General features: G+C 36.7%; 1 non-coding gene across 1 annotated transcript; it reads left to right on the forward strand.

Moving 5' to 3' along the window:
* The first annotated feature begins 23,501 nt into the window (after positions 1 to 23,501).
* Positions 23,502 to 23,610, forward strand: LOC112714013 (small nucleolar RNA R71). The gene has a single exon (XR_003158970.1). It is a non-coding gene; the product is annotated as a small nucleolar RNA R71 (small nucleolar RNA).
* The last annotated feature ends 226 nt before the right edge of the window (positions 23,611 to 23,836 follow it).

Genomic DNA, 23,836 nt, shown 5'->3' on the forward strand with positions numbered 1-23,836 from the left:
TTGGATGGAAGAAGTGATGAGAAAAGCATGCAAAGTGAACAATTCATAAAGAAATGAGCATTTGGAGTATTGAGGCCCACGCGCACGCGTCACCCACACGTACGCATGAGTTGAAGAATTGTATGCCACGCGCATGCGTCATCCACGCGTACGCGTGAGGAGGAAATTGGCCAGTGACGTGCACGTGTGACGAGCAGCACGTGACCCACTTAAAGCGAATTTGCTGGGGGCTATTTCTTAGCTTTTCAGGCCCAAATCCAACTCGTTTCTGAGGTATTTCATGCAGAATTCAAGCTTGGGCAAAGGGGGAGCAATTAGTTGTAGGATTAGCATCATGTAGGTTAGTTTTCTAGAGAGAGATGCCCCCTTTTCTCTTTAGAATTAGGGTTCTTAGGATAATTGCATCTTAGATCTAGGGTTTAATTCATGTTTTCATCTAGTTTTCTTTATGATTTCTTGTTCTTATACCTTTGTTCTCCTTAATTCTCTTGTTAATTTCCCTTTTTGTGCCTCTCTTTTATGTTGACGAACTTTTTTTGGATTTGAATTTCCTTTTAATGCAATTGATGTTTGATGTTCTTTTATTGTTAATTTAGTTGTTATTATTGTCACCTGGCAATTGGTAGTTGTTAGATTTTATCTTTCCTTGCAATTTAGCATGCTTTCCTTTTATACCTTCCAAGTGTTTGACAAAATGCTTGGTTGGATGTTAGAGTAGATTTTTGAGCATTCTTGGCTTGGAAAGGGAAATAGGCAATATTGAGTCATTGACGTTAGGATTTTTGCTAGTAAAGAATTTTATAAAGTCGCGTTGTAAGTATAGATTATAAACCAATAGAAATCCCTTCGTACAAACGTTTTGGTTGTCACAAGTAACAAACCCCTAAATAAATTGATAACCGAAGTATTTAAACCTCAGGTCGTCTTCTCAAGGAATTGCAGGGAGGTATGTTCTTATTATTGGTTATGAGTTTGTAAATCGGGGGTTTTAAGAATGAAGAACAAATATGATAAATGACAAGTAAACTAAATAAATGACTGTAAAATAAACTCTTGGCAAGGTATGAGAACTGGAAGTCCTGTCCTAGTTATCCTTATCAATTATGATGAGAATTGGATTTTTCTCCCACTTTGTTAACCTCTAACTATGAAGGTAAGTCAAGTGAATGAATCAATTCGAATCCTCAAGTCCCAGTCTTTCCTTGGGAAAAGTTAGAGTTACTGGATCTCGAATCAATTCTTGACGATTTCCAATTTTCAATCAACAATGAGTGTGATAACTCAAGAGTCACCAATTAATCAACCAAAGCCAAAAGGTAGAAAAATCTAAATTATTTATATCATAAATAAGAGAAACAAATCATAGATCTGAAAATACCTCAAATAATATTTATTAAGAAAATCATAACATAGATGTCATTAAGCCAAATTGGCAACATATATAATTAAAAATAAGAGAAGTCAAAATAAAGAAATATTAAACCTAGAGCTCAGAAGAATTATAAGTTAAATTAATAATTAATCCTAAATCCTTTAAGAGGAATTCAAATCCTAAATCCTAAGAGAGAGGAGAGAACCTCTCTCTCTGAAAACTACATCTAAATCCTAAAAAGTGAATTATGAGTCTAACCTGAAGTGTCTCCAAGTTCCCTGACTTTAATCTGTGTTTCTGGGCCAAAAACTGGGTTGAAATGCGGCCCAGAATCTCTGCCAGCGATCGCGTCATCCATACGGACACGTTATTCGCATTTTTCCCAGCCACGCGTTCGTGTCGTCCACGATTCCGCGTCACTTGTGCTTTTCCAATCCGCGCGGTCGCGTGAGCCATGCGGCCGCGTCACTGCGAATTCCTTTCTTCCGCGCGGTCGCGTCGCTGACGCGTACGCGTCACTTCTCGCTGGTCATCTCCTCAATTTCTTGTGTTCCTTCCATTTTTGCAAGCTTCCTTCCCAATCTCTCACTCATTCATGCCCTATAAAGCCTGAAACACTTAACACACAGATCAAGGCATCAAATGGTAATAAGAGAGGATTAAGATTAGCTAAATTAAGACCAAAGAAGCATGTTTTCAATCATGTAATAATTTTAGGAAGGAAATATAAATGCATGCTAATTATATGAATTAGTGGGTAAAGACCATGATAAAACCACACAATTAACATATTGTAAACCATAAAATAGTGGTTTATCAGTCATGAATTCCCAATTTATGTTGTTGATCTAAAGTTGTTTGCTAGAATTATTTCCATTGATTCTAATCTCTTGCTAATTTAATTAGTGAGTTGATTAGGACTTTTGGATTGAGATTAGCTAGTCTTATTTGACTTTCTCTCTATGTGAAGATAACATTATACCTTCTTCTATTGTTGGAGATGACGAAATAAGATAAATTCTTGTTAATTATTGTTATGAGTAGTGACTAGGATAGAAAGCCTATATTCTCAATCCTTGCCATGAATGTCTCTCTTTATTAATTTCTTTCTTTACTTGTTTGTTTGATTTACTTTCCTTGTCATTTATTTTCTTGCCCTTTTTATAAATCAAACTCCCTTGTTCCTTCATTGCCAATAATTGACTACTTCATTAAAATTCTTTGTGAGACGACCCGAGGTTTAAATACTTCGGTTAATTCTTATTGGGGTTTGTACTTGTGACAAAACCAAATTAAAACTTTGATTGAGCATTGCTTGTTGGTTGGGAACTATACTTGCAATAAAGTTATTTCCTCTAACCGAGAAGAAATTCTTAACCGACGGTTATGCTCTTTCATGTTTTTGGCGCTGTTGCTGGGGAATTGCAATGGCTCTATGTTATTGGCTATTGTATATATGTTAATATGCTTTTTTGTTAGTTTTTGCTTGTTTAGGAGTTAGCTTTTATTAGTTCTTATTAGTATTTATTTTTATTTTCTCTTGTCACTATGAATTCTCTCCACTTTGGCTATGAGTGTGGTTATAACTATGTTGTAGGAGATGGAATTTACAATGACAACATGCATCAAGGAAGGAACAACCAAAGATAGAAGGAGCCTCAGGGATTTGATCACCCTTCTTGACAACAACTTTCCCAAACGTGCTATGAACAAGTGCCATTTCAAGATGCATACCAATCCAATGTGTGTGGTGACCCTCATTGTGGTTGTTAACCACAATCATCATATGCATATGGACCCCCTCCTCAATATAGCCCTCCACCATACTCACAAGCCTCATACCACCATTCAACTCCATATGATCCTAACCCATATCCATCATACCAACCACCGTATAAATCATATCTAGAGCCACCACCATTCTAACACCAATACTCCCATAAACCACAAATTTCATACACACCACCTCAAGACTTTCACCAATATAAACCACCTTCCAACTACGATGCCATTCCCTCAAACAATGAACCCTGTCTTCCATAACCACCTTCAATGGACCAATCTCTCCAACCCCTATGGCAAGAACAAACAAGAACTTCTAGCTAGGTGTCTAAAGCAAGAAGAATAGCAAAAGATGATAGGGAATTCGTGGAAAACTTAACCGAAGTGATGAACCAATTGGCCTCAATGTGCTTAAGTATCCAAGACACTCCCATTGTTAAATGTAGAGGATTATTTGAGTAGCACAATGAGAAGGAGAATTTAGAGCTTCGAGGTAAAGAAGATGAGTTAAAGCAAGAAGTGCAACAAGAGGAGGAGGTAGAGATAATTGAATCAAAGGAAGTGGTTGAGGATGTAGGAGATGTTGAGTGCAAAGAGAAATCTCAAGTTGAAGAGCACTCTTCCATGGAGTTTGAAGTTGGTGTCAAGGAGGATAGTGCACAACCTCCAAGGCATAATATGATTGAAGAATTGGAAGAAATGTGGCAAGAACTAAGTTTCCCCATCTATGATGATTCCGTATCAACATATGATCTTTTTAAGTTTGAGGAATCCTTCCCCATTGGACTTAGAATTGATAATGAGGTAGATTTCACTAAACCTCCTATTTATGATTTGAGTGATGGGGAAGAACTACAAGACATTGGTGAAGAAGCAATTGAATTTGAGGAAGCTTGGCAAGAGGTAAAGCTTGAAGAACCTTGTCAAGTGGTGGAAGCCTCTAGAAGAGGATGGATGGGGGTGGAACATGCTTTATCAAGACCGTTGGGAACTCCTCTACCTAAGTTGACATCTAATCCTTCATTTGCGTGGTTAAAACTTCTAACTCTTAGCTTTATTATCCCATTTGAATTTGACTTGCTTGAAACGGATGGCCAACTTAAGGCGCTTTGTGGAATTAAGCATAAGAAAAGGATGTTTAGTGGTTAGCGTTGCAAGTCTAGACTCGTTATGGTTGGAAGCTCAACATTTAGGAGCAAGGGTTGGACTAGTGCTCAATTGGATGGATCTAGAAGGGTAGTTTGGTGCCTTCATGAGAATTTGGCTTGCTCACCACCCGGGAGAAATTACTATGATAAACTTGAAGACGGGTGTCAAAACAAAGTATGGGACCCCGGATTACAAGAGGAGGATCAACTTTGGGAGCTCATGGTTTGTGAAGAACTCCATCAAAGCTTGGAGATATTAATTTTGAATGATGGAGCTTATTGGAAGTCCAAGCATTGGTGGATGTTCAAGGATGGATTCAAGCACAAGCCACCTTGATGAGAGCTCCCCATAAGTCCAACTTAAGGACAAAAAACAAAAGTGATAGGTGGGAGACACCCCACCATGGTAACATCTTTTCATTATTCCCTTTTGTACATATTGGTAAAATTAGTTTAATTTCATGTTTTGTTTAGTTTGTTTGGTTTAGTTAGTAGTCTAGTAGGTTAAAAAGGTTTTATGGTGTTTTGGTAGCTATTTGGAGGTTGGAATGCTTGGTTTGGTGCAAGAACTTGAAAAATTTTGAAAAACAGAGCACCATGCCACGCGTACGCGTCACCGATGCATACGTGTGACCCCATGTTTTTCAACACTTACGGCTCGCCCACGCATATGCGTGACATCAAAATTTTTCATGGCCAGTACAAAAACCCGAGAGTTGCACGTGGAGTGTGCTGGAATTGTGCCTCTAGCACAATTTCCATCCACGCATATGCGTCACCTAGATCTCTCTTCACCCAGGAGTGCACGTCGCCGATGCGTACACGTCGTAGCTCATTTCTGCAATTCACGTGTATGCTTGACATGATGCGTACGCATGACTGTACCTATTTCACCCACCTTCTTTTCTCTTCTTCTTTCCAGTTCTTCTCTTCTCCTCTCTTCTTCCCTTCTCTCACTCATCATCCAACACTACCATACACCATCAACCATTAGTTAGTTTAGTTAGATAGCTAGTTGTTTAGTTAGTTTAATTTTTGTTTAATTTTCTACTTTTTATGATAAGTGTTGGATTACCAACTTTGTTTGCTATCTATTGCTGCTGATTATTGATAAGATGTTATTTTAACATCATTGTTGTTAATTTTCATTGCTGGATTCCTTTATTGAGGTTACACCTTGTTACTTGGTTTTGAATTTTTTATGTTTAAGCTCTTTGAATGCCAAGTACATGTGACAATGCCTTTAAGCTTTCTCAACTCTTTTGAATTGCATGTTTTGGCCACCATGCATTCATCAGCCATTGCTAGGCAATAGTGTATTATCAATGCATTTTTTGTTTGGTGATGCTTGTTTATGATTGTCCCTTATTTACGCCACCTATTTCATGCATTGAGATTTTAGAATTGTGAAATTGGATCGCAAGCTTGCCTAGTGACATATTTTTTAGCTTTGTAAAGCTTTGTGGACCATGATTGCTATGTGATTGATTTCCACTCCTATCTTCTTATTCCTAAGTTCCATAGTGCCCATGTGTTCCACCTCTATGTCACTTAGGTGTTGCAACAACTTCAATATGTGTCATTGTTTGATGTGTGAGCTCTATATTTCATTTAGTTCACTAAGTTTCCTTACACATCAATCAATGTCCATGCATTATCCAAATTAACAATTGCTTATTAATTGCTTGAATGCTTTCATTCCTCTTCACTACTTGTTTGCATCTTGACTTACAAGTCTTTTTTTCTTTAACGTATCTTAAGCACACTAGAATGAGTGAAGTGTATGCTTTCTTTTATATAATTGTGACATGGTTTTTAAATACTAGGGTGAGAGTTCTAAACCACATGCAATTTAAGACCCACACACCTATTTTTCATCAATGTCACACTAATTCACTCACTCAATTCTAGTGATTTACCTCATTCCAACATTGTATGCTTCCTTGCTTTTGCATTTACCTTTCTTTCTATCATGTTTTCTATTTTCAGGATGATTTGTCGTAAGCAAAAAATGGAAGCGGAAGAAAGAACACGCAGCAACCGGTTGACCTACCAGCTGAAGGTGGCAACTCGAGAAGTCGCCGTACCCCTTTACTCATCTTTGCATGCACCGAGGACGGTGCAAACTTTTTAGTGTGGGGATGTCGTCCGACCAGTCAGCGCTTTTGGGTGACAATTTCTAATCCCAACACTTTTGCATTTCATTTTTAGGTCTATTAGGGTTTTTAGTTGTATTTTCTTATTTTGCATATATATATATACATAATAAGCTTAGTCAAAATAATAAAATTTTTCAAGAAATTTATCTATAGGGCACCCCCTAATTGATTTGAAAAAAAAATTGGAAATTTTTTTTTCGGAACTTGCTTGAATTATACACGTTGTAGATCATGTTTTTGAGCTAAGAATACAAGCATGTGAGAGTTGAGCCTAATTGTGTGGTTACATCATATAACCACTTATTTTCATTCTTGTGTGCATTATTCTCTTTCTATGATTGTAATCTTTGATTTGTTTGATTCTATATGTCCATTATTTTGTATATGAATGCATTTATATGATTGAGGCCATTGTTTCAAATAGCTCACTTACCCAAATAGCCTACCTTTTATCTTCCATTGTTAGCCAACTTTGAGCCTATGCTAAACCTATTTGTTCTTAATTTTAGCACATTACAAGTCCTAAGTGAAAAATAATAAATGTCCTTTGTTTGGATCTTTGATTAACTTAGGCTAGTCAGTGTGTGTATCATTTAAGTATGGGAAATTTGGGAATATTGGGTAGAGATAAAAGAGTGTTTTTGTATTACTACTGAAAATATTGGGAATTGAGTACATACTCATATATTAATTGAATGTTAAACCATATACATTGATACTTTTGTATATACTTTATTGCAAAAAGAAAAAAATATACAAAATAAAGAAAAAATATATATTAAAAGAAAAATAAAAAGAAAAAATAGAAAAAAAATTATATACAGAAAAAGAAAAGCAATAAAAAGGGAACAAAATGCTCCAAAGTGAAGTTCAATAAAAATCAAAGCATATGTGTGGTGATAAAAAATGGAATGCATGAGTGTGTAAAAAAGTGAAGAATGTGTAGTTAGGTTAGCTTTGAATTATATAGATTGTTATATAGGTTAGGTGGAAAGTTTAAGTTAATCAAAGATTCAAATTTCAAGCTCACTTGACCATATGCACCCTTACCTTGACCCTAGCCCCATTACAACCTATGGGGAAGTCCTCATGATATTTGTATGCATGCATGAAATAATTGTTGATTGTTAGATGAAAAATAAATCTTGGAAAGCTTGATTAGGGGAGGATTGAGTGAATCGACCCTATACACTTGAGTGACTAGAGCGGAATACACATCCAGTGAGGGTTCAATCGCTCAATTACATGTTCCACCTATGATCATCTCTTTTCTTGGAAGTTTGTAAAATCCTTTCAATAATTCAATTCAATTGTGGGTTGATTTGATTTCTAATGCTTTAGCCCTTGTGTTCATAGATGCTTTCTTGAGAAGGTGATTTATTTTGACCAAATAATTGCATTCATTTAGATAGCTTGCATGTAGGTAGTTGCATTTAAATAGTTCACACTGAATAAATGTTGATACCCTTTGTTTCTTTCTTGAGTTTAACATGAGGACATGCTTGGTTTAAGTGTGGGGAGGTTTGATAAACCCCAAATTTGTGGTTTATCTTGTGCTTATTTTGGGGGATTTTATCACCTTTTCTCACATTTATTCAATGAAATAGCATGGTTTTGTAATTCTCCCTTGATTTGTGCTTAGGTGTAAAAACATGCATTTTAGGCTTTAAAATTGGAAATTTTAATGCACCTTAATTACATTTGATGCCTTGATGTGATTGTTGAGTGATCTCAGGTTCATAAGGCAAATATTGGATGGAAGAAGTGATGAGAAAAGCATGCAAAGTGGAGAATTCATGAAGAAATGAGCATTTGGAGAATTGAGGCCCGTGCGCACACGTCACCCATGCGTACGTGAGAGTTGAAGAACTGTAAGCCACGTGCACGCGTCATCCACGCGTACACGTGAGGAGGAAATTGGCCAATGACGTGCATGCGTCGTCCACGCGCACACATGACGAGCAGCACGTGACCCACTTAAAGTGAATTCGCTGGTGGCAATTTTTGAGCTTTCCAAGCCCAAATCCAACTCGTTTCTGAGGCTATTTCATGCAGAATTCAAGCTTGGGCAAAGGGGGAGCAATTAGTCGTAGGATTAGCATCATGTAGGATAGTTTTATAGAGAGAGAAGCTCCCTCTTTTCTCAAGAATTAGGGTTCTTGGGATAATTACATCTTAGATCTAGGGTTTAATTCATGTTTTCATCTAGTTTTCTTTATGATTTCTTGTTCTTATACCTTTGTTCTCCTTAATTCTCTTGTTAATTTCCCTTTTTGTGCCTCTCTTTTATGTTGACGAACTTTTTTTGGATTTGAATTTCCTTTTAATGCAATTGATGTTTGATGTTCTTTTATTGTTGATTTTAGTTATTATTATTGTCTCCTTGCAATTGGTAGTAGTTAGATTTTACCTTTCCTTGCAATTTACCATGCTTTCCTTTTATGCCTTCCAAGTGTTTGACAAAATGCTTGGTTGGATGTTATAGTAGATTTTTTAGCATTCTTGGCTTGGAAAGAGAAATAGGCAATATTGAGTTATGAATACCCAATTTATGTTATTGATCTAAAGTTGTTTGCTAGAATTATTTCCATTGACTCTAATCACTTGCTAATTTAATTAGTGAGTTGATTAGGACTTTTGGATTGAGATTAGCTAGTCTTATTTGACTTTCACTCTATGTGAAGATAACATTATACCTTTTTCCATTGTTGGAGATGACAAAATAAGATAAATTCTTGTTAATTATTGTTATGAGTAGTGACTAGGATAGAAAGCTTATATTCTCAATTATTGCCATGAATGTCTCTCTTTATTAATTGCTTTCTTTACTTGTTTGCTTGATTTACTTTCCTTGTCATTTATTTTCTTGCCCCTTTTATAAATCAAACTCCTTTGTTCCTTTATAGCCAATAATTGACAACTTCATTGCAATTCTTTGTGAGACGACCCGAGATTTAAATACTTCGGTTAATTTTCATTGGGGTTTGTACTTGTGAAAAAACCAAATTAAAACTTTGATTGAGCATTGCTTGTTGCTTGGGAACTATACTTGCAACGAAGTTATTTCCTCTAACCGAGAAGAAATTCTTAACCGACAGTTATGCTCTTTCACATCTGCAGCACTTTCTCTGCCTCTGAATTAGACTTTTGCTCCAGCTCCTCAATTTCATCCAGAAAATACCTGAAATTACACAAAAATACACAAACTCAAAGTAGAATCCAAAAATGTTAATTTTACACTAAAAATTATGAAAATATAATAAAACTCAAACAAAACATGCTAAAAACTGTATGAAAATGATGGCAAAAAGCGTCTAAAATATCCACTCATTAATACCTAAACCACATATGAATTCATATGAAATAAGCAAATAAAACAACATACAATAATAAAATAGTCATAAGCAATTAAGCCATAACAAATTAGCAATGAGTAGCAAGGAGCGCTCAATAGCCTTACATACAGCACCAAACAGCAACAAGGAACAACAGTAATTGATTCAGTCAACATTCCTTTCATTGAATTCAACAAACAATTACAAGTAAGGAATATGGATTCAAACAATTAAGTATCAGTGAATGATGAGGAGCTGTTTGGTGCAATTTTTATGCAATTTTAGGTATTTTCTGGCTGAAATTGAGGAGCTGGAGCAAAAGTCTAATTCAGAGACAGAGAAATTGTTGCAGATGCTATTAGGATTTAACCTCCTTCCACTCGAAAGAGTTTTCTAGGGCTACAAACATCCAAATAGAGCGTTCTCAACGGCTATGGAAAGCTAACATCCAGAACTTTCCAGCAATATATAATAGTCCATACTTTGCTTCAGAATTAAAGGCCCAAAACTGGCGTTCAACAATAGCTTCCAGGCCTATTCTGGCGTCCAATGTCCAAGGGAGAAGAGACCAGCATCCAACGCCCAAAAAGGACCATAGCCAGCGTTCAACGCCCTAGAGACCTCCTATCACGTGGATCTCAATCAAGCTCAGCCCAAACACTAACCAAGTGGACCCCAGAAGTGGATTATATCGCTAAAAGACTATTTTACCCTGCTTATGTAATCCTTAGTCATTAGTCTAGTATTTATTTGAGAGCTTTTACACTTTTGGGGATCTTCCACCACTTTACATGTTTATAATTGTATTTTCTATCAGTATGAATTTCTAAACCTGCTAGGCTGAGGGGTGGAGCTCTACTGAGTTTTATGGATTAATAAAGTACTACTGTTTTATCTCAATACGTGTTTGATTCTCTGTTCTAAGATGTATATCCGTTCTTCATCATTAAGAATGCGTTGAACCGGCACAAGGTTTTCTCATTCTAGATGGGTTCAGAGTGAGTCTTTCATTGGACAATGATGAACCACTAGTTTGATTTTACATCTCTTAGACGGCTAATCCATGACTTCGTTGGGGACTTCTCGAGACACCAGTTTAGCCGAGGTACGGGGAGATTAGAGTCTTTGTGGTAGAGGCTAGAACCAAAGGCGCAACATTCTCTAAACTAGGCGATTCGACCTTGTCTGTGGTGTTTTGAGTAGAATCACTAAAGAGAATAAACTACAGGAGCTTCACCCTCAATTAGACTGGATCCGCACTAACCCTGGGGTTCAGATCTAGAGGAGTATTGGAAATCTCTTAAGAAGGGTGTTGATCACATATAGCCTGCCATAGAAGAAACCATTCACAGTTGAAAAAAGATAGTAAGACCGGATTGATCCAGAAGAATAAAGCATTTCCAAGCCTTAACCATCATCATATAATTGCATTCACCTTTAATTGAGTAACGTTTTATTTATTTTCCTTTTATGCGAATTAAACAAACAAACAACTCTTCTATCTGCCTGACTAAGATCTACAAGATAACCATAGCTTGCTTCAAATCACAATCCTCATGGGATCGACCCTAACTAGCCTGAGGTATTACTTGGACGACCCGGTACACTTGTTGGTTCAGTTGTGCGACGTATAATTCCGCACGCACCAAGTTTTTGGCGCCCTTGCCGGGGATTGTTCGAATTTGAACAAACTAACAGATTATCTTGTTGCTTAGATTAGGAACTCTTTACTTTTGTTTTGAATCTTTTATTTTTCATTTCAAAAATTTTTTCAAAACCTTTTCTGTTTTTGGCTATGTATTTTCTTTTGATTTTCTTACTTTGAGTCGTACCTATTTTTTGTTTTCTTTTTCAAAAATTTTTTCAAAACTTTTTCTTTTCTTTATTAATCTTTATTTTTTGTTTGAATCTTTTGTTCTTGTTCTTGTTAAGGTTTCGAATTTCTTGTTTCTTTTTCCAAAAATTTTTCAAAAACGGTGTCTTTTGTTTGAGTCTTGTGTCAATCTTTAAGTTTGGTGTCTTCTTGAATCTTTTCTTTAAAAGTTTTCAAAATTTGTGTCTTTGGTTTCTCAAAATTTTTAAGTTTGGTGTCCTCTGCATGTTCTTGTTTTCTTTAAATCCTTTGAGTTTGTTCTTGGTGTTCTTCTTGATCTTCAAAGTGTTCTTGTTTTTCTTCTTGGGTTGATCTTAAAAGTTTTAGGTTTGGTGTCTTTTGGTGTTTGTTCTCTTGATTTTCGAAAATTTGTACTTCCTTGATCTAAAAACTTTAAGTTTTGTGTCTTTTGGTTGTTTTTCTCTTTCTTTATTAATTCAAAAAAAATCAAAAAAATATCTTTTCTATTTTTATTTCAAATTATTTTAAACATTTTAACAAAAATCTCAAATTTTAATTTCAAAATCAATATCTTATCTTATCTTAGTTTTAAATTTTAAAATCAAATCTTTTCAAAAATCATATCTTTTCAAATAACTATCTTATCTTTTCATCCTTCTTTAAAATTCGAAAATCTTATATTATCTTATTTAAAATTCAATTTTTAAAATTCAATTTCAAAATTTAAAATTTCAAATTTCAAATTTCAAATTTCAAAATCAATTCTTTTTCAAAAATCAAATTTCAAATCTTATCTCTTTCAAATCTTTTCAATTTCTTATCTTTTCTTTACTAATTTCAATTTTCAAAATCAAATCTTTTTTAAATCTTTTCAAATTCTTATCTTTTCTTTTCAAATTTCAAATTTTAAATTCAAATCTTTTTCTAATCTTCTATCTTATCTTATTATCAAATTTTTCTTAATTAGTTACTTGTTTTCTCTTTCTTCTTTTTCGAAACTTCCTAACTAATTCTTCTCTCTCCTATTTTCAAAAACTTTTCATCTCTTTCTCTCTCCTCTTTTTTGAAAACTATTTTTCAATTTTCAAATCTTTTTAGTTAGTTAACTTTTATTTCCGCATTTAATAAATAAATAAAATAAAAAACAAAAATATTTTAATTCTAGTTTCTCTTTTTAATTCTTAATTGTTCGAATTCTTCTACTTCTTTTTTTGAATTCTTTATCTCTTTCCTCTATCATCATTCTTTTTTCTTCTTTATATCTCACAGGGATTCCTCTATTCTTTGACATAGAGACTCTCATTTTTTTCTTTGTCTCTTATTTATGCATGCAGGAACACCGAAGTCACTATGGATCAAAAGGGGAATACAAGAATTGGGAGACCTCTGGGTTCCTATACATTTGACACTCCTATTGACTCAAATGACTTTAAAGTCAACACAGACCAGATCCTGCTATTCAGGCAAAAGTGCCAATTTCATGGACACCTACAAGAATACCCCAGTAAGTTCATCTCCGACTTTCTATAATTCTGTGACACTATAGAGGCCAATCGAGTGAACCCTGAAGTCCCTAGGCTGAAACTCTTCCCATTTTCCCTGAGTGATCAAACAAATGAATGGTGGCATATGGAACTTAGAGAAAATGTGAACACCTGGGATAAGGTTGTTAACAATTTCTTGAACAGGTTCTCTCCCTCACAGAGATTAACTAAGCTTGTGACAGATGTTCAGACCTTCAGGCAGAAAAAGAGCGAGTCTCTCTATAATGCTTGGGAGAGGTACAAGCTGATGTTCAGGAATTGCCCTCCCAATATGTTCTCAGGATGGGACAAGACAATCATCTTCTATGAAGCCCTCTCTGAGATATCCAGGAAGACAGTAGATCACTTTGCAGGTGGTTCTCTATACTTTATAGAGACACATGAAGAGGCAAATGAGCTCATTGAGATAGCTGCCAATAACCAGCACTTATACTCCTTTGAGGAGACCTTAGTTAAGATAGAAGTTCTAGACATGGAGACTGTAGCCGCACCCCCTGCAGAGATTTATGATGCTCCTAGTGATATAAGTGGTAACTACCCTTAAGGACACATTGACACCCATGGCTAGTGGACACCTTGGAAGGGTAATATTCCTCTGACTGAGTTGTTTGAGGAGCTGCATCCCTATAGGACCTTCACAGAAAGCTTGATGCTTTCTAGGAAGGAGACCTTAAAAGAAGGTGGAACAATAGTCTTCACTAAGGAGGTTGAACCTCAAGAGCATGCTACTGAGGGACTTAGGGCAATCAAGGACCAGAAAGATCCTGAGAATGCTAGTACCCCTATAGAGGAGAAGGAACCTCAAGTTGATTCTTCTCTAGGCATGTAAGAGGAGCCTGTGATTACCACAGAGCTCGCCTTTGTAGTGGTGAAAGAGCCTCAAGAGCCATCCTTCCTAGGCATGCAAACATAACCAGAAGATGAGATTCTAGTACTGACCAAAGAGTGCAGTGCTTTAGTACAAAATGAACTACCAAGGAAGATGCCTGATCCAGGGAGCTTTCAGATCCTATGGACTATTAGAAAAATCACTTATGACAAGGCCCTATATGATCTTGGCTAGAGTTTAAATCTAATACCTTCATCTATGATGAAGAAGTTGGGAATCTAGGAGGCACAAGAAACAAGGATTACCTTGCATGAGGACTGGAAGGTGTTCGAAGTTATTTACCCTCTATTACCCCTGGACAAGGGAGGCACTTGCATAAAGGATTCAGCATTCAAGCCTCCCCCCTTCACTGAAACCAATTCAATTTACGTCTGGTGTTGGATGTACACTATCCACCAAGGAAGAAGGCCCCAAAAGGAAGATGCCTAGGGGCTGGAAAACCAAAAAGATCCCTGCTGAAGGCTTCTCACCATGGAAAATAGTAGTATTCACTTACCTTATCATGGTATTCACCATGGGAGAGGGAAGTGGCAAAAAGGAACACCAACATATTGTTGCAAGCCCAACCATACCTCATGCAGTAAACAAGAGCATGTCTCTTGAGCGTATTAAGCTAATCCATGAGAGCACAAGAAGGATGCTCCCAGTAAGGAGCAAAATTTATTCCTCTATGACTATCTTCCTCCTTGAAAGGTGTTGTCCATCAAGCTAATGACATTAAAGAACCGCTTGTTGGGAGACAACCCAAACCATGAGTAAAGTATTTCTGTTCTTCTTTCTTTTCTTTATTTTCATTTGAGTTTATTTTAGTTTATTTTTAGAGTTTTCCCTTGCTTTTTAATGTTTATGATCATGTGCAGTAATTAACACAGAAACATGAACAGACAGAGCTAGAAACAGAACACCCTGGAATAGACACCTTGCTTGCATTGAACGCCAGCCAGGGAGGCCAAAGTGGGCGTTCAACGCCCATGAAGAGCTCATTAGTGGCATTGAACGCCAACCAGTAAGCACAGTGCTGGCATTGAATGCCAGCCAGGGAGTCTGAAGCTGGCGTTGAACGCCAATCAAGGGATAGACCCTAGGCGTTCAACGCCCAACAAAGGCACAGACTTGGCGTTGAATGCCAGGCAGGGGGGCAGACCCTTGGTGTTCAACGCCCAATAAGAGGTACATAGCTGGCGTTGAATGCCAGCCATAGGTAGAAGCTGGGCGTTCAAAATCTAAGAAAGCAGAAGATCTGGTGTTGAATGCTAGAAAGGAGTCTCTCCTGGGCGTTCAACACCCCAACTAGGAGGAAAGCTGGCGTTAAACGCCAGCCATGATGTAGCAGCTAGGCGTTCAACGCCCATATGAAGGGGAGGGAATTCAATTACCCTAGCCTCCCAAGACCAGTGGGTCCCCCAGAAACTCCACCTACCCCACCTACCCCACCGTCTATCTCTCCTTGTTTCTTCTCCTTCTACTCTCTCATTCCCTATGGTTCGTATTTGCTCGAGGACGAGCAAAACTCTTAAGTTTGGTATTACAAAAGAATTGCTTTTTGACTCCCACCACTCCTAAGTATTTCTCCAAAGACTGATGAAACCTCAAGAAAGAGGAAGGAAAAGGAACTTGCCTCCACTTCCCTCACCTCTTTTGTCACCTATGCAATTCAGTTGAAATTATCATAGAAGAGGACAAGCCTATACTAAAAGAAGTATGGAGCATGTTAGAGAATTGGCACATGGGCAACAACAAGAGAATGTGGAGCCGCCTTAATAGGAAATCCTTGAGATGCCTTAAGGGATATATTTTCCTCCCCAAAATTCTTTTAGGATCAACTGAACACCTCTCTAGAAGAGTGGAGTTCAAATGTGGATCAGCTAAAGTTAGACCACTAAGAGGAGTTCACCATCCTCCATGAGACAAGAGAAGATCAAAGAACCATAAGGAAAGAGCAACAGAGGCAAGGGCGTGACATAGAGGAAATCAAGCACTCTATTAGATCCTCCAGAAGGAGTAGTTGCCACCATCACTAAGGTGGATTGACGAATGCCCGATTTGCATAGATTAGGAATTTTATTATCAAAATGGAATCGGCGTTGTAAGTATAGTTCTAACCCAACAAATTGACCATCGATCAAATGTTATCACAATTCAAACTAGATATAAACCGAGAGTATTTAGCTCCTGGGTCATTCTCCCTAGGAATCACTCAATGGCAATGAGTGTGCAAGTTTTGGTTGTAGTGATCAAGGGGTTTTCAATGAAGAGATGAACATATAAAGCAATAAAAGAACATGCAAAATTGTAATGATTGAACTAATGAAGCAATTAAAGAACTGAGTGTGTAATATAAACAAGTAAAGTATGAAAGAGATTAACAAAGCAAAATGTGAAAGATTGAAAGCATAAAAAGGGGTCTTGGCTTGGAGTGAGCTAGGGATCCTTTCCTTGTTGGAACCACAACTATGACAATTATAATGGATTAGTCTCACTTGATCAACCCTCACATCGAAAGATAAGTTAAATGAGCATAAGTGTCCTTAACCCACAAATCCTAAATTGCTTGCTAATTGCCTTAGCAACAACTTAGCGTTAGTGGGAACAAGAGCAATTAACAATCCAAGAATTGACACTAAATGTTGGACATCCCAACTCTAGGAACCCAATTGCTCACTTTACCCAAGCCAAAAGGTAAAAACTTAGCCTAAAACCATGTTTGACATTTTGTCAAATACTTGGTGGGCCAAAAAGCTTAAACATGGTAAAAATGAGAAATGACTTGAAATTAAAAGCAACAAATAATCTCAATCAACAAGAATGACATAAGAAAGCTTGAAATGAACATCAAACATCAAATTCATCAACAAGAAATTTAAATTGCAAGAGAGAAGTAAAATTGAACTATAACTTGCATTAGAAGAAAATGTAAGAACAAAGTAACTAGAAAGAGTAATAACAAGAGAATACTTACAATGAGACTTAGCAAAATCCAAGATTAAAAATGAAAAATGGCACTTGAATGTAAAACCCTAATGAAAGCCCTAGTAGAGGTTGAAGAAAACTTAGAGAAAAACTAAACTAAAACTTCCTATTACTACTCCTAAAACTACCCTAGTGATATCCTATGCTATTCCCTTTGTTCTTCATCCAATATGAGCTAAGAGACTTCAGAAATGGGCCTCCAAAACCCTCAAATCGTGAGTCACATGCCTTTTTAATGAAGTCATGTGCGAACACCTCTGCGGACATACAGGCGTGTGCGTCCGCACACTTTGCGAATTTTCCTTCCTGTGCGCATGCACGAGAAACTGTGCGCACGCTCACTAGGCGATGCTTGGCTTGATGCACAATGCACTCTAATTGGTCCACACGCTCTTGATTGGGTTCTTATGCGGACGCACAGGGTGCTGTGCGTACGCACACGTCTCAGAACTCTTCTCCTTTGATTCTTCATGCTTCATCCACTTTGCATGCTCTCTTTCCATTTTCTCCAACGCATTCCTACCTCATACACCTAAAATCACTCATAAATAACATCAGGCATAGAATGGAATAAAATGGAGCAAAAATAGATCAAATAGAGCGTAAAAGAGCATGTTTTCACAATCAAGCACAATTTGGGAGGAAAGATCAAAAGCATGCTATTCAAGGGAATAAGTGCAAGTTTATGTGATGAAATCCATTCAATTCTAGCCAAAAATCATCATCAATTATGGATTCATCATGGATTCATTCCCTTTACTCCCCTGTTGTTTATTTTATTTTCTGTTTTCCATGTGTTTTGTTTTATTCTCTGTTTCTAGTGCATAATCATCTGTCTTTATATCTTAAAGTTATGAAATATTCCATGCATCTCTCACGTTGCTTAAAAGAAAAATTTTTAATTGAAAAAGAAAATTAAAATGCATGAATCTTCGAGTTATATAATAAGAATAGTCAATTATTTTGATGTGGTGGCATTGCTTTTTATTTTTTGAATGTATGAATGAACAGTGCATATTTAAAATTGGACTTAAGAATGTTGGATCTTGAAAGAATGATGATGAAAGTGAAGTATTATTGGTGATCTAAAAAACCAAAAAATTGATTCTTGAAACAACAAAAAGCAGCAAAAAAAGCATGTTGCAATAAAAGAAAAAAATATATACATGCAAAAAAAAGCAGTAGAAAAAGCCAATAACCCTTTAATCCAAAAGGCAAGGGTAAAAGGATCCAAAGCATTGAGCATCAATGGTTAGGAGGGCCTAAAGGAAACAAAATCCTGGCCAAAGCGGCTCAACCAAGCTGTCCCTAACTATATACTTGTGGTGTGAAGGTGTCAAGTAAAAAGCCTGAGACTGAGCAGTTAAAGTCATGATCCAAAGCAAAAAGAGTGTGCTTAAGAACTCTGGACACCCCTATCTAGGGATTCTAGCAAAGCTGAATCACAATCCGAAAGGGTTCACCCAGTTAAGTGTTTGTGGCATTTATGTATCCGGTGGTAATACTGGAAAATAAAGTGCTTAGGGCCACGGCAAAGACTCTAAAAGATGTGTTCAAAAATCAAAAAGAACTAAACTAGGAGAGTCAATAAAATCATCTAGATTCTAAGTTCCTAAAGATGCCAACACTTCTATGTTTCAATGGATAGTGAGATGCCAAAATTATTTCGAAGCAAAAAGCTACTAAGTCTCACTCATCTAATTGAAACTGAAGTTCATCAAGAATTCTGAGATTTATTGTATCTTACTTTTTTTTTTATCCTACTTTGTTTTTTAGTTGCCTGGGGACAAGCAACATTTTAAGTTTGGTGTTCTGATGAATGGATATTTTATACGCTTTTTGCCATCATTTTCATATAGTTTTTAGTATATTTTGTATAAGTTTATTAAGTTTTCATAGGTTTTAAATGCAAAATTCACATTTTTGGATTCTACTTTTAGTTTGTGTTTTTATGCAATTTCAGGTATTTTTTGGCTGAAATTTGAGGAGTTGGAGCAAAAGTTTGATTCAGAGACACAGAAAGTGCTACAGATGTTGTCAAGATCTGACCTCCTTGCACTCGAAAGAGTTTTCTAGAGCTACAGACATCCAAATGACCAAATGGAGTGTTCTCAACGGCTATGGAAAGCTAACATCCAGGGCTTTTCAGAAATGTATAATAGTTTATACTTTGTTTCAGAATTAAAGGCCCAAAACTAGCATTTAACGCCAGCTTCCAGCCCTATTCTGGCGTCCAACGCCCAAGGGAGAAGATACCAGTGTCCAACGCACAAAAAGGACCCCTTGCCAACATTTAACACCCTAAAGGCCTCCTAGCACATGGATGTCAATCAAGCTCAGGACAAACACTCACCAAGTGGGTCCCAGAAGTGGATTTTAGCACTAAAAGAATGTTATTAGAACTTTTACACTTTTTAGTGATCTTCCACCATTTTACACTTTTATCATTGTATATTCTGTCAGTATGAATTTCTAAACCTGCTAGGTTGAGAGGAGGAGCTCTGCTAAGTTTTATGTATTAATAAAGTACTACTGTTCTATCTCAATACGTGTTTGATTCTCTATTCTAAGATGTATATCCGTTCTTCATCATTATAAATGCGTTGAACCAGAACAAGGTTATGTCATTCTACAAGGGTTCAGAGTGACTCTTTCATCGGACAATGATGAACCACTAGTTTGATTTTATATCTCTTAGACGGCTAATCCATGACTTTGTTGGGGACTTCTTGAGACACCAATTCAACCGTGCTACGGGGATATTAGAGTCTTTGTGGTAGAGGCCAGAACCAAAGGCACAGCATTCTCTGATCCAGAAGATTCGACCATGTCTATGGCATTTTGAGAAACAGTAGAAGCCCTGTTATGCCTTTCAAAGAAAATAGGGAAAATGAAAATGGAATAACGTTTGGTGTGGAGCTTGTGGGTGGAGGGAAAGGGACGGTGATGGGCTGCGACGCTGGTGAAAATGGGAAGAAAAGGCGAACGCTCTGAGCAGAGGGCATGCATGAGAGTGTGCGTACGCACGGAGTGATTTTTTTTATGATTTCACCCAACATGGATATAAACAAAAATAACCAAAATATGCAACTATTCAATTATTCAAATTAAACTTTAAAGTTAACAATTTTTTTTTAAAACAAAACTATCTATTCAAAGAATTTTTAATATGTACAAACAAGACTCTAGCAAAACTATTTCAACTATCCAAAAACAATTTCAAACTTTTTTAAAGCATGCAATTCAAGTCAAAAAGGTAATTTAAAACAAGATTACCAATTATTCAAGTATGCATTTTCAAACAAAAATTTATTAAGGCAAACCCACAACTAAGAGACATATTTACAAGAATGATGTAAAGGAGGAAAGTTGGAAAATTTTACCATAGTGGGGTGTCTCCCACCAAGCACCTCTATTTAAAGTCCTTAAGTTTGACCTTTTGAGAAGCTCTCATCAAGGAGGCTTGTGCTTCCATTCTTCTTTGAATCTCCACCCATGCTTGCATTTTTCATGGCTTTTGAGATTTCAAAGCTTGTGTACCTAATCTTCTTGTGGATTCTCTTCATTCCATTTAGGTGACAAACATGCGGAATTCTCAATTCCTATAACACAACAGCAACAAAACTCATAATGCAATGGGTGAGAATTCATTGGAGAAAAAGGTAATAAAAACAAAAGATAATAAGAACAAGTAAAATAAACTCCTAAAACTAGCAAACACAAGCAACCAATCAAAAACAAACTATTTACATATTCAAATATTAACAATAGCCAACAATGTAACACCATTGCAAATAGAATTGGTATTGGAAGTATAGTTCCAAATCTACTATCAACCAACATCAAAGTTTAAAATAAAAGATTGTCACAATCAACACAAAATAACCAAGAGTATTTAAACTCCTGAGTCATTCTCCCTAGGAATTGCAATGAAGTGCTCAATTATTGACTATGAGAAATTGGGGGTTGTGATTGCAAGTGAAAAGAAAAATAAAAGGCAAGAAATTCAACAAGCATGCAAGGAATTAAATGAGAATCAATTAAAGCAACAAAAATAGAATTCAAGTGGCAAAAAGGAACTCTTGGCAAGGATTGGGTAATCGAGGATTCCTATCCTAGTCATAGACCACAAACATGGTAGTTGCGTATAATTAATCCCAATTAGTCTATCCTAATATCAAGGATAAGTCAAAAGGGCATCATTGATCTTAATCCATAAGTCCAAGTCAACTCACTAATTACCCAATTCCTGACCAATAGTGTGAAAAACTATACAAAAACTATAAGAGACATTTTATCAAACACCTAACATACATAAAAGGAAAAATATTATAAATTACAATAAAAATAAAATCTATACTACCAATTGCATGAGAATAATAATAAAAACTTAATAAGCATTAAAGAAAGATAAAAAATCAAAATTGAATTAATGGAACTAAAATTAACCAGTGTTCATAAACTAAAAGTGGCAAAGTTGAGAAAATAACACAAGAAATGAAGATGATCAAGACAAGAAAGCATGAAAACATAAAAAAAACTATACTGAAACAAGAATTAAAGACTAAAATTAAAGAGAAATTAAGCTAGAAACCTTATTTCTAGAGAAAAGAGGGAGCTTCTCTCTCTAGAAAAACTAAGCTAAAACATGTAAAAACCTAAACCTAATTGTTCCCCCTTCATCCTTCTTCAATTTGGCTTGAAATAGCTTCAGAAGTGAGTTGGATTGGGCTTTAGAGGCCCAGAATTCGCTACCAGCAAGTTACAATTAATGAAGTCACGTGCCAGGACTTGTGCGTATGTACAGGTGTGTGCGCACGCACACTTGCTGATTTTCTTCTCGTGTGTACGCACAAGTGTTTGCGTACGCACACCCAAACTCCATGTCCACTTTAGACATATACATATCATTTTGAAGCCCCGGATGTTAGCCTTCTAATTCCACTAGAATCGCCTTATTTGAACCTCTATAGCTCAAGTTATGATCAATTTACTGCAAAGAGGCCAGAATTGACAGCTTTGCAAATCCTTCATTTCTTTAATTCTTCTACTTTGCATGTGTTCCTAATACTTCTTCAAGCTATTCTTGCCTTCAAAACCTTAAATCACTCAAACAAACATATCAAGGTATCCAATGGGAGAAAAGTGAATTAAAATTGGCAATTTTAAGCATAAAAAGCATGTTTTTCACAATTAAGCACAATTATGAAAGAATTCACAAAAGCATGCTATTTTAATGAATAAATGCAAGAAAAGTCAATGAAATTCACCTAATTAAAGCAAATAAATACCATGAAATGTGGATTCATCACCAACTCTCCTCTTTTTACATCAATCAAGGCTCTCGTAGATGCTAGGAATGGCCTTCCTAGGATGATGAAGTCATCATTTCCTTCTCCAGTATCAAGTATCATGAAGTCTGCAGGGAGGTAAAGGTCTTTAACCTTTACTAGAACGTTTTCCACCAATCCATATACCTACTTTAGGGACTTGTTTGCCATCTCCAGTGAGATCCTGCAGCCTCTTGGATTCCCAGCTTCTTCATTACAGAGAGAGGCATCAGATTTATGCTTGATCCAAGGTCACATAATGTCTTCTCAAATGTGATGGTCCCTATAGTGTAGGGAATTAAGAAGCTTCCGAGGAAATTTCTATAGTAGCTTCTTTTGTACTAGTGCACTGCACTCCTTGGTTAGCACCACATTTTCATCTCCCCTATGGCCTTCTTCTCATAAAATACACTTTTCAAACAGACCATATAGGGAGGTTTCTTCTCCAACACCTCAGCAAAAAGAATATTGATTTGTAACTTCTTGAAAACTACCAAGAATTGAGCAAGTTGCTCATCCGTGGTCTCTTCTTGCACGTTCAGAAGGTGTTGTACTTCAGCTCTTCTATCACCACTGGGGCATATACAAGTGTACTACTAGTCTCCTCTTGAGACTTTTTCTCTTTCAAATCCTCAGCAGCATCCTCCTCCTTGGGTTTGGCCTTCTTGTCCATAGTGAGGGCCTTGCACTCTTCCCTTAGATTTACCTCTGTGTTGCATAGAAGAGTGTTGGACGATCTCTCAGGTATCCTGCTGCTCAACTGACCCACTTGTATTTTCAAATTCCGAATTGAAGACCGAGTCTCTTGCATAAAGCTATGAGTGATCTTCAAAAAGTCAGAGACTATTGTGGCTAAGTTAGAGAGATCATGCTTATCTATTGGGACCTGATCTTATTCTATGCAAAATGGCATCCAGTGTGTCCACTTCTATGACTTTTCTCTTCTAAGTAGCCCCAATGTTCACAGGGTTCCTATCAAAAGTGTACATGTACTGGTTATTGTCAACCATCTCAATAAGCTCATTCACCTCTTCAGGCGTCTTCTTCATGTGTAGTGAACCACCTGCAGAGTGATCCGGAGACATCATGGCAATTTCAGAGAGGCCATCATAAAAAATCTCCAGCCGGGTCCATTCTAAAACCATGTCGGGAGGGCATCTCCTAATCATCTGCTTGTATCTCTCCCAGGCTTCATAGAGGGACTCTCCCTCTTTCTGTCTGAAGGTCTACACATCCACTCTAAGCTTGCTTAGCTTCTGGGATGGGAAGAACATAGCCAGAAATCTAATGACCACCTTATCCTATATGTCCAAGCTCTCCTTGGGCTGACAATCCAATCATAGCTTTACTCTGTCCCATAAAGCAAAAGGAAAGAGCATGAGCTTGTAAACCTTGGGGTTCACTCCATTCATTTTGACCGTATCACAAATCTGTAGGAAGTCAGATATGAACTTGTTGGGGTCCTCCTACGCG

Source organism: Arachis hypogaea, chromosome 9 (assembly GCF_003086295.3).
Source record: "Arachis hypogaea cultivar Tifrunner chromosome 9, arahy.Tifrunner.gnm2.J5K5, whole genome shotgun sequence".
In the NCBI taxonomy this organism is placed as follows: domain Eukaryota; kingdom Viridiplantae; phylum Streptophyta; class Magnoliopsida; order Fabales; family Fabaceae; genus Arachis; species Arachis hypogaea.